The sequence below is a fragment of the Vigna angularis genome, chromosome 4, assembly GCF_016808095.1.
Source record: "Vigna angularis cultivar LongXiaoDou No.4 chromosome 4, ASM1680809v1, whole genome shotgun sequence".
In the NCBI taxonomy this organism is placed as follows: Eukaryota; Viridiplantae; Streptophyta; class Magnoliopsida; order Fabales; family Fabaceae; genus Vigna; species Vigna angularis.
This window is the reverse complement of record NC_068973.1, coordinates 11,786,554-11,803,262: the sequence shown is the minus strand read 5'-3', so window position 1 is coordinate 11,803,262 and position 16,709 is coordinate 11,786,554.

The following is a 16,709-nucleotide window of genomic DNA, read 5'->3' as shown; positions in this document are numbered from 1 at the left end:
TAATAAAAGAAAAGGTATTAACTTTATTTCAATATCCATCATCACAAATATTGATATATTGAAATTAATGATGTTTTATTTATTATAATCTTAATAAACAATTTAGTTGAGGGGTCTTGCTTCCTTAACTTGTTTGAATTAGGTCATATAGATTGATTATGAATTATGTGAATACTAATTTCGTTACTTCTTTATTTTTTACATCCCAATCTAAATAATTCACGTTAACATTGATCAATTTATTCTTTGTATATTTTTATTATTTTAATTTTACATCAGTACAAAAATATAATGTATTATATTTCAGATTTAATTTGTATTTTGGTTTCAGCACTTACTTATGGAGTTTATTCAATTTGTTTTTTTATTTTGTTTTTTGTTTTCATGTCTGGATTTTAGTTAAATTTTCTAATGTATATTTTGTTTTGTTATTTTAACGTTAATATCATTAAAAAGTAATCTCATGTCAATATTTTGACTTCTTTTCCTTTTATTCTGAGTTTGTTTTTTATTTTTTTTGTTGGTTTTTTTAATTCTAACAATCATTTATGTGTTTAATTCAATAGTTCTCAATCATATATACTTGAAAACATTTAAGATATTTAATAAATTTATTGATGCTTGATTAATTTTATTTTATTTAGAAGTTGAGTGAATGATAATGGATTAATTCAGTTGTGGATGAACTACGAATTAATTTGTTTCTTTCATTGTTTTATTTTTCATTCTTTTATAATTCTCTTCAAAACAATTTCCTTTTATTGTATTGTTTTTTCTGATTTTTTTACTTCTGAATAAGTGTCTTGAAATTTGATTTAAGTTTAACTTGTTATTTGATTCCAACTTTGATTGAAAACTTCTAAGTAGTCTTTTTTTTACAATTAAGTCTCAATATTTAAAAAATTCATCGAATTTGGTCCTTTCATTAATATCATACGAAAAATATTAAACACATGTCATAATTTACTTAATAGTTTTTTTTTAACTTTTTAACTTTGAATTCTTTGAATTTATTTTTTTTTAATTTTCTTTTAAAAAAATTTTTGTTGTTCAAGTGTTAGGTCTCTGACATGAGTGTCACGTGTCAATATGAGTGTCATTTGTTGTGTGGATGTTAAGTGTTATTATCTTGTATTCACTTCACACTATATATGTTTTTTTTATTCATTTCAGTTTTAATATTTTTCAAAATTGATTTTTTATTAAATACTTTTACAATTATTTTTAAATTAACTCTAAATTCTATTTAAATAGATTATTTTTAATTTTATAAAAAATATGGATTAGTAATATAATAGTTTTAAGAATTTTCTCCAAATGAAACTTAAATTTATGTAATAAATATAATATTATTTTTATCATAAATAAAAAAGTATTTTTTCACTTAAAATAAAATAAATATAGAATAAATATTTGTATAATTTAAAAATATTAAAATTTACAATAAAAATAATTAAAAAAATCAATTTTTCTTACATAATTAAAAAAAAATTATCCAATAATTTAAATTATTAATAACTACAAATTAAATTTTAATTATTATTGTTATTGTTATAACAATAAAGTAGTTTAATATGTATTTATTTTAATTTATTATGTTAAAAAGTTAATTTTAATAAAAATATCATTAATAACATTTATACTAATAAATTTGGTCTCAATTTTGAGCATGGCAACATTACTCCATTTAAAAAAAATGAAACTAAATTAATTAAAAATATTGAATTGAATATAAGACATTAACACGTGACACTATTAACATGTGACATTGTCACTATCACATGATAGTAATAATGTCACATGAAATGACACATACACCTTACACGTGGAAAAAAACATTTTGAATTTTTTTAAAAAATAAAAAAAAATACTACAAACTAACACATGACATGTTTTTAATGTTGTTGATATAAATTATTAAAAGTAACTAAAAGAAAAACAAAAAAGGGAACCTACTAAAATGCTTTCAACCAAAATTGATACACCAATTGAACAAAATCATAAATTCTTTCAATGTTCAAATTCAACAAGCATAGACAAAGGAAGATACCAAAGGCTAGTAGGAAAATTAATTTATTTGTCCCATACTCATCCAGATATTACCTGTGTAGTAAATGTTGTTTGCACTACAAAAAAGAAGGGCATTACCGAAGGCCATAAGCCCTCGGAAACAGCCAGAAGCCGTCGGAAAAGGGTATTTACAGACGACTTATCGACGGCCAAAGAGCCCTCGGTAAATCCCTTGTCGCTAACATTTACCGAGGGCTTCCGCCCTTCGGTAATTACCGAGGGCCGAAAGTCTTCGGTAATTACCGAGGGCCAGAAGCCTTCGGTAATTACCGAAGGGCAAAAGCCTTCGGTAATAACTTAACGTGGGTAGTTACCAAAGGGCAAAAGCCTTCAGTAATTTGGAGGGAAATGTAAGGGACAATTGTATTTCTTATGAAACCAACAACACAAACTGACCTGCATAACAGTATTCAGGCAAAAACAGACATGCATAACAGTTTTCAAGCACATACAGACCTGCATAAATGTGCATCTCAAAGATGCAATCGTTGATCAAAATCCATAACACATGTATTTATAGTTAAAACATAAAACAATGTAACATAATGTTCTAACATCCAAATCATCCAATTGATCTAACATCGAAATGATCTAAACTCCAAATCTTCTAATATCCAAATGTTTCTATAACAAGTAATAACAAAATGAAACTAATAATATACATAGTTATCATCAGAATGATCTTCATCATCTTGCTCCTCTATTGATGGCTGGACTGGTATGGGTTGGACTGATGAGGGTTGAACTAATGTGGGCTGCTGAGGGGCAGCGGGTGACGAGGAGGGTCGTGGCTGGGTCGGAAGGATACTCAATTCATCTTGTGAAGTTTCAGGCAACACTCTCATGACCAGGGCCTTAAAGTTTGTAAACTCTGCTCTCAAATCAGTGATTTTCTGGTCACGTTGCTCTAGTGCTTGCGTGAGGCGGAGAACGACCTCGTCAGCAGTAGTCGTGGAAGAGGAAGGTTGGTGCTTCAGAGTACTTCCTCTTGATGTTGTATAGTTTGTAGCAAGTTGTCCTGCACCGTACACTCGACCCTTTTTCTTCCCACCAACGGTCTCGACCCAACACTGTGTCCTACGTATGTCGTCTTCTGCATTACTGCCATTATCCGGTGTAGGAGCTAACTCATGTTCAGATCTAACCTGTGAAAGTCTCGTAGAAAATTCTTCTTGTTGAAACATTAAAAGCAATGTTAGGGAATGATAGAATAACATAAATGAAAAATTAGTAATAGAAATAGTGTTATTTGCTTACATGAGTCTTCCGAGATCTTTCATCAACGAATTGATTAGTGCCCTTCCTTACATGAGTCTGTGCAAAGACCTCATCAACATGGACCGCCCGTCCCAGAGCTTGTGCTTGTAACATAATTTACAATTAGAAGTGTACATATGAAATAGAAAATACATAACTTATATATGAAAGAAAAAGTTATGTAATGAAATTTTACCATACGAATGGCATGCTCATGAATGGTTATCGACCCACCAGTATGCAGGGTGCCACCCTTTTCAGATGCTCTATTTCTCTGCGCCTTGGCACACTTATTGTGAAACTCTATTGTATTCCAATGAGCCAGTAAAGAGTTCCAAATTTGTTCGCCCAGCCAGTAAGGGCGCTCTCCTGCATTGTGGGCATCCCTAAACATCTCTGACAGCCGATGAGATACTTTCATGTAGAAATTTCTTTGTATCTGTGTTTCATGTTCACGTTTCCACTACACCTTCATCTGTAACATTAAACAGAACAAACATTGATTAATGAACATACTAAAATAAGAGGGACAATTTGTTTAATGGATTGTTCACCTGAAAGCGCTCCCAGAATGGCTTTTTGTCGTCATCAGGTATTGCTCCCCAAGTAGGCCATGGACTTAAAAATTGTTGCTTAATTGAACGTGTGATGGCCTGGGAAGCAACCCTAGATGGAATAAACCTACATAATAAAAGTCATTTCAATTACAGTAGGGTTTAAACATCAAATTATATCAAGAGATTAAAATCTTACCCTTTACCATACGGCTCAATCCATGGTCGATCATGGAGGGGCGGGTCAACACCTTCACCATCACCACTTGAATCTGGATCAGCAGATGGTGTGACAGTCTCAGAAGGAGGTATACAAGATGAGGAAGGTATAAAAGTAGGGTCATGGAGAGGAGTGGGGGTAATAACCACAGGGGGAGGAGTGAGGGTTATAATCACAGGAGGAGGAAGAGGGTCTGCTGTAGGGGTAGTAGAAGGGTGTGCTGCAAGGGTAGGAGAAGGGTGTATTGCAGAGGTAGGAGAAGGGTGTATTGCAGAGGTAGGAGTAGGGTCTACTGCAGGGATAGGAGGTTGTATTGTAGGGGTAGGAGGAGGCCCCACAGATGATGTACCGGAGGCAGCAATGGTAGGTAGTTTAGCAGGCACCCTAAGTACATACTTTGGTGCTTGTCGTTGCCTCTTTTTAGGCCTTGCTACCCCATTTCCTTTATCAGGACGTTCTGAACCTTGTCCTGTCATTACTGCATTGAAATGGTTACAAATAAAGCGAAAAAAAAAGAAATGAATAAGGAAGGATCAATGGTTTTTAAAGTCAATGTATAAATAATTGCATACAACTTTTAAGATGGTATTTTAGATAACTCTATTCAAATGATAGTTCAATTTACTACAATAGATGTCCAACATCCAATCGTCGTCATCATGATCTTCATCTTCACCTTCATCTTCACCTTCTTCTTCTTCATCATCGTCATTATCATCATCATCTTCTTCTTCTTCGTCGTCGTCGTCATCATCATCATCATCATCTTCTTCTTCTTCTTCTTCTTCTTCCTCTTCTTCTTGTTCTTCATCACCTTGTATTGTTGCTTCTAATTCATCTCCATCACCATCAGGGTCGACCAATGCGATTATACGTTCAACTTCAATAATTTCTTGTGGTTGTGACATTTGGTCAAGTTGGTAGGCAACATCTTCCTCAACCTCATTTGAGTCAATGCGACCTCGAGGCTTGGTTTGTATTGCTACGACCCAACCACGCTTGTCAATATTGCGGAATGGTGGATAGGGCACATAATAAACCTGTCTGACATTAGTTGGTAGAATGAAAGGATCAAACGGTCCATATCTTAATCTCTGGTTGAGTTCAACAATATTAAAGCGTGGATCCACTCTAGTACCAGCTCTAGAAGGATCAAACCATTCACAATAAAAAAAGTACCACTCTGTTTGGAGAAGTAGTGCTGTTGTACTCTAGCTCATATATTTTATGAATGATGTCGTAGAAATCATCATAACAACCCTCTGTTAGGCCCTTGACATACACACCACAATTTGATGTTTTCTTTCCTTTAGACCATTCATGTGTATGGAATTTGTAACCATTGGTGAAGTAAGTGTGCCATTCTTTGACACATCTCATTGGCCAATTCGAGAGATGTCTTAACTCTTGAACCGTGGGAGTTAATGTCTGATTAAAAACCTACAAAGATACTTAAAAAATTATAACAACGGAGAGTCAAATTAACCCTTCTCTAAACGTAGGAAAAAGTACGGACCTGATTTCTAAACCAATGGGGAAACTCTGAGTGTATTCTAGCAGAAGTATTTCCTTCTACGACTTGCTCAACCACAACAAATGAGCTGGTACAAATGAAATTCATTAGTGTATAACAATTGTACCGTTGGAAAGATAAGAGATGGATGACGACATACTCAAGGTATGACTTAACTTCACTGCAATTGATTGAGACATGGACATGAGCAGAGTTGAATTCAGAATCAATTAACCAATGAGTGAATTCTTTCCCTGCGTGACGGCCTGATTGTCGGAAAACTGATAATGCACCTTTACGTGGTTGAACTTGCCATTGCATTTCATTTCTGACATGAGTGGGGGACAACATGAAGTTTTTGAAATAATGTGAACAAAAATATGTTGTCTCTCTGTGCAAGTAAGCTGCACAAATTGAGCCTTCTACTCTAGCTTTATTTTTAACTGAACGTTTGGATTCTCCCATAAACCTTTCAAATGCATACATCCACCTGTATTGCACAGGTCCCCCAAGCCAAGCTTCATATGCAAGATGAATTGGAATATGCTCCATTGAATCAAAGAATGCAGGAGGGAATATTCTTTCTAATTTGCAGAGAATAATTTGGATATTTTCATCCATCCTTTTAAGGGAATTCTCCTTTAGTGTCGAGCAACACAAATCTTTAAAGAAGTTATTGATTTCTATCAGTGGATTTAACACCTGCATTGGCAAACAACTGAACGCAAGAGGGATGAAAGTCTCCATGAATACATGACAATCATGACTCTTTAACCCTTGAATAGTACTGTTATGAACATTGGCACATCTGGACAAGTTAGAAGCATATCCATCTGGCATTCTAAGCTCCTTGATCCATCCACACACTATTCTTGCCTCGTCTTTTGATATGGTGTAATTTGCTTTTGGTTTAAATAATCGGCCGTTACCTTGCGCCTTCAACTCTAAGTCTTTTCGTCCACAATACAAAGGTAAATCTTTTCTTGCTTTCTCATTATCTTTTGTCTTACCTATAACATTCATAACTGTGTTGAAGACATTGTCAAAGAAATTTTTTTCTATGTGCATGACATCGAAGTTGTGTCTTAGCAAGTTGTCTTTCCAATAGGGAAGTTCCCAGAATATGCTTCTTTTAGTCCAATTATGCCATTCTCCAAACCCTTCTATCCTATTCTGACCAGATTCAGTGACTTTTGGATAGTCTTTCACTCTTCTCCAAACGTGTGATCCAGTCAAATTTGGCAGGGGCATATCCGTTTCAACTTGCCCTTTGCGAAATTCCTTTTTGTTTCTTCTAAAGGGGTGATCAATGGGCAAGAACCGTCGATGGTAGTCAAACCAACTACTTTTCCGACCATAACTCAATTGGAATGACTTTGTATGTTCCATGCAATGTGGACAAGCTAATCGACCATGCGTGCTCTAACCAGATAACATGCCATACGCTGGGAAGTCATTAACAGTCCACATCAAGGCTGCCCTCATAAGGAAATTTTGCTTCCTTGAAACGTCATACGTCCAAACACCATTCCATAACTTCTTCAAATCATCAATCAATGGCTCCAAATAAACATCAATCAATGATTTGGGATTAGATGGACCTGGTATTATACACGATAAAAACATGTAAGGCTTTGTCATACACATCTCAGGTGGTAGATTGTATGGAGTAACTATCACGGGTCAGCATGAATATGGTGATGCAGACGCCTGAATGTACGGGGTAAACCCATCAGAGCATAGACCAAGTCTGACGTTACGCGGTTCACTAGCAAAGGATGAATGTTTACGATTGAAGTGCTTCCAAGCTTCACCATCAGAAGGATGACGCAAAAATCCTTCAGTTTTGTTACCATCATGCCATGTCATGTGTTCTGATGTTTGCATTGAAGTAAACATTCTTTGTAATCTTGGAATTATAGGCAAGTAGAACATGGACTTTAAGGGAATTGGTTTTTTTTTGCCTCCGTCCAGCATGCATAATATGATATCGAGGTGAGCCACAAAACTTGCATTCAACCAACAATGCATCATTTTTGCCACTGTCATTGTCATAGAATAACATAGATCCATTAACACAACAATCAATCTTCTTGACTTCCAATCCCAACTTTGAAACACATTTTTTGGCTTGGTAATAATTCTTGGGCATAAAATTGTTTGGTGGTGTCAAATCTAACATCAATTTTGTATAGAAGTCCACTGCTTGAATGGGAACGTTCCAATTATATTTGCCAACCACAAGTCTAATGCACACTGACAATTTTGACTCAGATGAACCTTCAAATACAGGTAGATTTGCCTTTGTAAGTAAATTGTAAAACATCTGAGTGCTTTCATTTGGAGACTCTTCATCATGACTATCGTTTGGTTCTTGTTCAGCATGGTGACGAAGAGCATTGTCGAACATCTCTTGCATATAGGCAAATTGATCTATCTCAGATGTATGTACAATAGTATTCGAACCTGATGCAAGCCGATTTTCAGCTGCAGTGGAGGTCGAAGGAATTTCTTCACCATGAAATGTCCAAACCGTGTAGTTAGGCATAAACCCTTTTTGGTATAGGTGAAGTTTGACGACTTCATCTTTCAAAATCCTTGTACATTCGCACTTGATGCATGGACATCGAATCCCTCCATCAAGAGCATAATATTGATATCGTCGGGCCGTCTCCACAAACTCTTCAACTCCGATGACAAAAGATTCCTTCAAACCTCTCCTTTCACTATAACAACGGTTGTACATCCATCCACGATGGTTGGGAAAATGGGTCATGTTCTGTGACAAGCCAAACAAATAAAAACTTAGCCAAAACAACAACACTCCATGTGACATAAGTAATAAACCTATTACTACTCAAGTCGAACATGTAAGGCAATTTGAACACTATTGTCATAGGCATTCAATAAGGGCATGCAAAGAGAAGTCCTCAGTATTGAAATGCCTTTGACATCCTAAGTGGTTGTGTATTAAATTTGGGGGAGTCAATTTTCTAACATTACTAAAGTTCTCTTTTATAGAGTACTTCCACATATTTTGTACAATGTAAGTGTTTAAGGTACTTTTACCCTTCTCATTCCATTGAGAATGTGTGTAGTACCATAGGACTTTTATGACTACTTAACTTAATCAAGTTGTAGCCTAATAAATGAATATACAATATACAGGAACATACAATATATACATCAACATACAACATATACATGAACATTCAGTCATGGTCTAAATGCAGGTTTGATAACAAATTCCTGCAAGGAAATAAAATTACACAACAGTGATCAATACTAACCACTTCAAGAACTTTGTTTCATGAATTGAAACATGTTAAAACTTATATTTAACTCAAAACCAAACTGCTACTCAAAATCACCTTTCTACTTCCCAAAATTGACTCAAAATTTGTGGAATTGGAAGTGATATTGTGCCTAAGCCATTCTGACACTTTGGTAATCATTTCAACAGTTTTAATTCATCAAAATACACTTGTTTGACCTCTAACCGGGGGCACAAAACAGAACTGGAACTTAGATTCACTTTGGAAGTTCCAAAAATGGCTCAAATATCATGATTTGACATACTAAATTGCATACAGGTCTTCATAACTTCACGTGAATGGTTCTAACAGCTTTAATACATCAATTTGGACTTGTTTAAACTTCCAAACATCACAAAATCACAGCAAAACGAAAAATGACCTGCAATGACTCAATTTTACTACACTTTTTAAGGTTTAAAGTAGTGTGATTTTGAGTTTTAGGGAATTCTTTGCTTTTAACCACTTTCCTAGCATCATTTAACTACTAATGACTTGTTAGGATGTTAACATTACTTAAAATTACTTTACTTTAGGTGAATTGACAATTTGTCATCCTTTAAGTGAACTTTTTAGGTTATAAATACTCAAACTTTGAGTTTGAGGTGATTCTTTGCTTTGGACAAGTTTCCCAACTTCATTCCACTAGTTTAGACTTGTTAATCTAATTAACATTAATTAAAATTAATGTACATTAGGTCTAATTGCCAATTTCTCACCTATTTAGTACACATTTTTAGGTTTTAAGGAGTCCAATTTTAAGTTTTAGGTACTTGATCCAATTTGACATCTTTCTTACATTCAGTTTACTAATTTAAACTTGTTAGGATATGAAGATTAGACATTCTTAGGCTAATTTAGATCAATTTCGAATTTCTCACCTACTTTAGTCTATTTATAGGTGTTCAATAGTCAAATTCTGTTTTTCTTGTTATTTTTCATTTGAGACTTCATTTTTGTCTTCCTTTTATGTTTTAAAAGTTGTGTAGATAGTTACTTTACCATTTTGGTGAGTACTTTAATAGACTTTGCATTCTTTGCACTTTTAGTATATTTTAGGTACTACTTTTAGGTTCTAAGTTGTCATATTTTGAGTTTTAGGTATTTTTTGTAGTGTGAGTTCTTAATTAGCTAGGTTTCTACCATTCTTAACTTGTTAGGATAGTTTATTTGTAGTTTATTTTCCTAGTTTAGTGCAGTTTGCAATTGTAATACAATTTTTTTCAGCTTTGACTAGTGATTTTTAGCTACTTCATCTACTTTTTTAGGTTTCAAGTAGGCAAACTTTGAGATGTAGCTACTTCATCTATTTTGACATGTTTCTTAGCTTCCTTTAACAACTTTAAACTTGTTATGATGTGTAGAATACACATTCTTAGGTTACTTTAGGTCAATTCTCATTTTCTCACCTATTTAGTACACTTTTTAGGTTTAAGTAGCCAAATTTTGAGATTGTGCTACTTGATCCAATTTCACATCTTTCTTAACTTTATTTAAGTACTTTAAACTTGTTAGGATAAGAACATTACACATTCTTAGGTTACTTTAGGTCTATTTCGAAATTGTGACCTATTTAGTACACTTTTTAGGTTCTGGGGTGTCATATTTTGAGTTCTAGGTTTTTTTTGTAGTGTGAGTTTCTAGTTAGGATTCTTTTACCATTCTAAACTTCTTAGGACAGTTTCTTTGTAGTTTCTTAGGCTAGTTTAGTGTACTTAGCAAAATTTGACCATTCTAGTGCATTGTAATTTAGTGTAGTTTGGACCGTGCTGTTTGAGTTGTGTGTGAATCTAATTCGAGTTTAACTCTACCTAGCTGCTGTTTTCCAGCTTGGTCTTGTGTAGTTACACATTCTAGAGTCACTTTTAACATTGCCTAGTCCATTGAATCTGATGAACTCAGTTTTGGTGGTGTGATGGAGTGATTTTTATGCATTTTTGGCCATAACAAAGTAAGTTTTCGAATGATAGCATTTCTATGATGTGTGACAGTTTAAGCAAGTCTAAAATGATGTTTAAAAGTTGCTAGCAGAGTTCAATTAGTGATATAATGGTCTAAGTGCATAATAGTATACTAAACCATCAATTTTGAGTAAAAATTGGGAAGTGGCAAGGTGTTTTTGAGTAACAGTTTGGATTTGATCCAATTCAAAGTTTGAACCAGTTTAAAAACACTAAATCAGGTTGCTGGACTGATTAGTTTTGAGCTATAGCCACTGCTGTGACATTTTGTGTCTTAAACCACCAAATTGTGAGTCATTTTTGTGTCAAAAATGGACCAGACAACACTTTGAGCCTAATTGTTTATGGTGAAAGACTTTGATTGCAAGCCTTTTTGCCTAATCATATTTCAGTTTTACCTTACAGAACCAGGGGCACATTCAAACCTTTGATTTCTATGTAAAAGACTGTTATGTTAACTCTTATGACTTGAATATGTATAGGGACCTCTCCTACAACAATCTGAGTGGTTCCTTGCCTAGAATCTTGGGAAGAACTAACTAGATCTTTAATTACAAGATAAAGTTTGTAAACATAGGTGTACGTTGAGAAACTGGCAGCATTAAGGCAGAAAGGGAATGTGGAGGAATATATTTAGGATTTTAAAAGATTAATAAACAAGCATCTTAGTTGATAGAGGAACACCTATTGGGCTATTTCTTTGTTAGACTGCAGGGAGATATAAGGAGCCAGATTAGGCCCACAACCCCAAAGATTTGTTGAAATGGAGATTGCCAGGGACGTTAAGGAGGTCACCAAATCTCCTGGCATCAATAGGGGGCAGCCAGTTGGAGCAGCCAATCAGCTAGAAGGTATTAGGGAGGTTATGGGGTTATTTTGGGCACAAAAGTGTTCATAGGAACCAAAAGCGGACATAGTACGAGGAGTAACCTTAATACAGGATGAAAGGAAGGAACTAGTACCACTAGAGGTTCCAAGATGGGCGGTAACAATGGAAGTAATATCAGATATAGAGGGTTAAGACTACGTTAACTGCTACCAAAATCCTATAACTATTATTAAAGAGAAATCAAATGACCATCGACAATATGAAATCAAATGCATAAAAAATAAGATACATATTACAAATATATAATTATTTATACATGTCAACACAAACACACCTTTAGAATCACAAAAATAATAGAAAGATCAAATTACATAACAAAATTTGGATATCACTTGTGCTCTGGTTCATAAAGGATGAGGAAAACTCTAATGGCAATAAAGGAGGGCAATAAAGGGAACTCTAGGCTATATGTGCCAACATTGATACCATTTCTAAACAAATAAGTACAATTGGAATAAAGGGAACTCTTGGCTATATTCCTCTAGGTATGTTCTTAGCCTTTGAATCATTAGTGTTTCTCAAAATTTTCTACCTTTTGGTGTCAACTTTTGTTACTTATCATATTTGTGTATTGACAGTTGTTGGTATATGTTTTATTAGAGTATGGAGTGAGCTTTGAACTATCAACTTACGGTGACATATTCAACTTTGGGATTCTTGTGCTGGAAATGCTTACAGGAAAAAGTCCCACAGATGAAATGTTTGAAGATGGTCAAAATCTTCATAACTTTGTTACAGTTTCATTTCCTGATAATCTTTTGCAAATTTTGGATCCACTACTTGTTCCAACAGAGGAAGCAGCACCATTGACAGGAAACAATTAGAATCTTGATCCAAATGTTAAGATGTCCTTAGTTTCCCTTTTCAGGAGTGGGATTTCTTGTTCTATCAAATCACCAAAAGATAGTATGAATATTGCTGATGTCACTAGGGAGCTTAACCGAATCAGTGAGCACTTTCTTGTTGGTGAGTAAACTTTTATGTCAAAAGAAGTCATACAATTTATTTCTCTGTCTTCATTTCCAAGAATTCTTTCAAGAAGTCTTCCTCATCAAAATTAATAATACAGTAAATTGACAAACTTAAACACTTTATGTGTATCTTTAAGTTCATTAGAATACAACTTAACAAACATTTAGATCAAAGGGTATTTTGCTAGTGAAGATAACCTACTAACTCAATATACATTTCCTATTCAAGCATAAACAAAGTTGAATGAAGTAGTAAATGTGTGTAGCATTTACACGAAAAGTTGAGGTGTCGAATTGTGGTAAGTTAGTAAGCTGATTAAACATATTATGGAGGGTATACGGCAGGGAGATGAAAAAAAAACATACGGGAACCTTTTTCAGGTTTCCTCTTTTATTTCCACTATTGCACTACTGTTTTATCCCTTTTGGTACCCTAAGCAAAGAGTGAATTTAAGAAAGCACAATCTTCTATTAACCAATACAGGAAAGAGAGTTTCCAGAGCAAGAAAGAGTGTGTGTTTTTAAGAGATGTAGACAGAGAAAATAGAGATGGGAAGAGGGAGGGTTTAACTGAAGAGGATAAAGAACAAAATCAACAGGCAAGTCACATTTGCCAAGAGAAGAAATGGCTTGCTCAACAAGGCCTATATGAGCTCTCAGTCCTTTGTGATGCTGAGGTTGCCCTCATCATTTTTTCCAACCGTGGCAAGCTCTATGCGTTCAGCAGCACCTCAAGGTATATGTACATTCATAAATAAACTCTTTATGCTTATGGTTGTCTCATGTTTGATTGTTTGAATGAGAACACAATAACTAACCTACATTCCTATTTAGAACTAGAAACCAGAAACAAGATCAGGCAAATCAAATGAAAGAAGAAAAATGGAACAGAATCTCATGTTTCTCATTATACAATTACAAATTCATCAATTCAATAATCACAACAATACAGAATCACACACCACACCACATTTCCAACACATGTATATCATATCTGTAGGGTTTCAGGTGGGGAACGAAGGAATATTACCTCGCGAGTGAAGTGTCCCGAACAGGAGTCCTCAAACCGGAAGTGAAGTTCAAGCCAATACAGGTTTGCAGAGGCACGATTGAACTGCAATGGCGGTTCACGAGCTCACGTTGCGGTTGAAGCACAATGGAGGGAGGCGAACTCCAGCACCCCGCACCTACGGCCCTTGGACCAAATAATTGTGACGATTCTTAGATTGGGAAATCAGAGAAGGGAGGGCAAATGTGTTTGAATGCGAAATGAAAATGTGAGAGGGAATACCTGATTTTTGCCCTAATGATAATGTGAGCGGCGAACTCTGGTAGCTAACGCAGGCGAACACCGGTAGCCAACGACTAAGACCCTTCGAGAAGATGACTCTAAGGACATTCTTGGAATGGTCGACCAAATGACGAAGATGGCTTCCTTGATTGAACGACGAGGCTGGAGCGCAATGATGGTGGAGGGAACAGTGTGCACAAGCAGTACAGGGAGTTGGGAGAAGGACTTAGGGGAAGAAAGAGTTGGAAGATTCTGAATATTGGGGGAAGAAGAGCTTTCGCGAAATAAGGGGGAGGGAAAAATTTTCTTATACACCAACCACTTAGCGAAGGTCAAGTTCCTTCGGTAATGTCCCATGTCGATTACCGAAGGCCAAAATCCTCCAATTATGTACTACTTTAGAGATCGTCGGAAAATCCTTCGGTACCGAAGGCCTAAGGGCCGTCAGTAATAGCCCGCCAGTAATCCATGAATTTCCTATAGTGTTGTCAATTCATGCTGACCCACGAAAGCTTCATATGGATCCTGTTGAGAGGATTTTGAGATATTTGAAGTCCACTTCTTAAAATGGGTTTAAAGTTCACTTTTTAACATCGTATCAGAGCTACGGTTAAAGCTTACCCTAACAATATTTGTTGTTTATTGGGCATATTGTTCCACCCGCTATCGGACTGTTATCAGACCATCTATTAATTTCTAGTCTCACGCTCAAGATGTATACCTCGACGTTAGGGAGTGTTTTGGAAGTCCTACCTAGACGCGAGGGGGTGTTTAGAAGTCCTACATCGACTAGAGATAAAACAAATTTAAAATATATATATATATATATATATATATAAGTAGGTGCAAACCCCACCTTGTAAGATGGTTTCGTGGGATTGAGTTAGCCTTCTTAACAACTTGAACACAATTGATACAAGATGAAGAAAATCAATAAAAGATGATAAAGAAAGAAGAAATAAAATACAAAGATTATATTGGTTTTGAAAACCAACTGATCTTACATCCAATCTCAAGTTTTCCTTCAAGAAAGACAGGTTCCATTATCAACAATAAGAGTTTGAACAAAACACTCACTAGTAAAAAATGTTGATTCTGTCACGCCATATACGCTTTGGTCATGCGAAAACCGAAGCGTAACACAATATATACCTCGGTCACAACTAAACTCGTGGTGGAACTAAGTTATTGCTTCAGTTAACATGAGAACCGGTGCCTATAACACTGCTCAGGACCTCTGCTACTTAGTCTGATGTCAGTCTGAAAAGTCAAGCTCCTTATTGCCTCGGTTTGTTGGGAAATCGGTGCCTAAACCACGCCCTACGCCTTGATCTCGCACGACCGTTCCTCTTCCATTTCACTTTTCTTTTTCTTGTTTCTCTTTCTTCTCTATGCTCCAACCTAAAGCTGCAAGCAGAACACAGCAACCACCAGATCTGGGTTTGCGCTCCCGATCTCTATGCTTCTCCTACGAACCTGAAGTTGACGGGAAGTATCTTGCCGGAGGATCTCGCCAGAGGATCTTCAGCCCACGGTGAAGATCTACGTCGACGGACTGCATTCTTCGTTGGTGGCGATGAAGCGATCAGCGACGACGAAGTTGAGGCTGTTGGCGAAGAACAGATCGGACGCAGGAGCAGCGGTGCCCTGATTGGCGAGTCTGGTGCGGTGCCCGGTCTGGTTCTGTTGCTCAGGTGTAGCGATCCGTGGACGCAAGAGCACGCGGTCACGGCGTTGAAGTTGCTGATTAAGGATCTGATGAGTCTTGCGTTGGTGGAGGAGAACCAGATCTGGGCATTGGTTTCGCTGCTATTGAATGCCTCCCACAGAGGGAAGAACGACGTTGTACAAGTTGTGTTCAGTGCGGCAGAACAACCAGATCTGGGCAGTGAGCGCGGGGGCAGTGAAGTCGTTGGTGGAGCTAGTGGCGGAGGAAAGGAGCGGGATGGTGGACAAGGCGATGGCGGTGCTAAAAAACTTGGCAGGGATTGCTGCGCTTGTGGAGGCGAGAAGAGGGAGAAGTGGACTGTGCATATCGAAAAAATAAAAAAAAAAACACGCTATTGCCTCGGTTATGTAAGAACCGAGGCATAATCCTATCTCGTTTTAACCCGGTTCAGAACCGAGGCATAAAACCACCCCTTTTTACCTCGTCCGTTTATGCTTCGATTGCAGAACCGAGACCTATAAACAAAACTAACCGATGCCATATCCCCTTACTGCACTAGTGACTCAACAATTACAACACTCTGCTATAGGATATCACCCTCAACCTTGCACTGAATATATAAAACTCTCGAGAGTCCAGTGTTAAGTTCCTATTTTGTCATATTTTTAATTGTTAAAAGCACTTCTTTTGGAATTAATTGTTTTGATTTTAATTATATTATTTTAATATATATAAAATGTTAAAATATATAGAAAAGCAAACTTTACAAACTGTTATGAAATTCCTAAAAGAAAATCACTATATTATGAGAATTTATGAGAATTTAAATGGAATTATGCAATGCCGAGCAACAATACTATTTACAATACTAAATGCATCTAAAATATGAAATCTAAACAATTAGAAGACATGTAAATCACTGGATTTGAATTAAAGTGTAGAAAAACATGAAAATGAGAGCTATCGATATGGCTGGTGTGTGAACGAAATGCAATTTTCT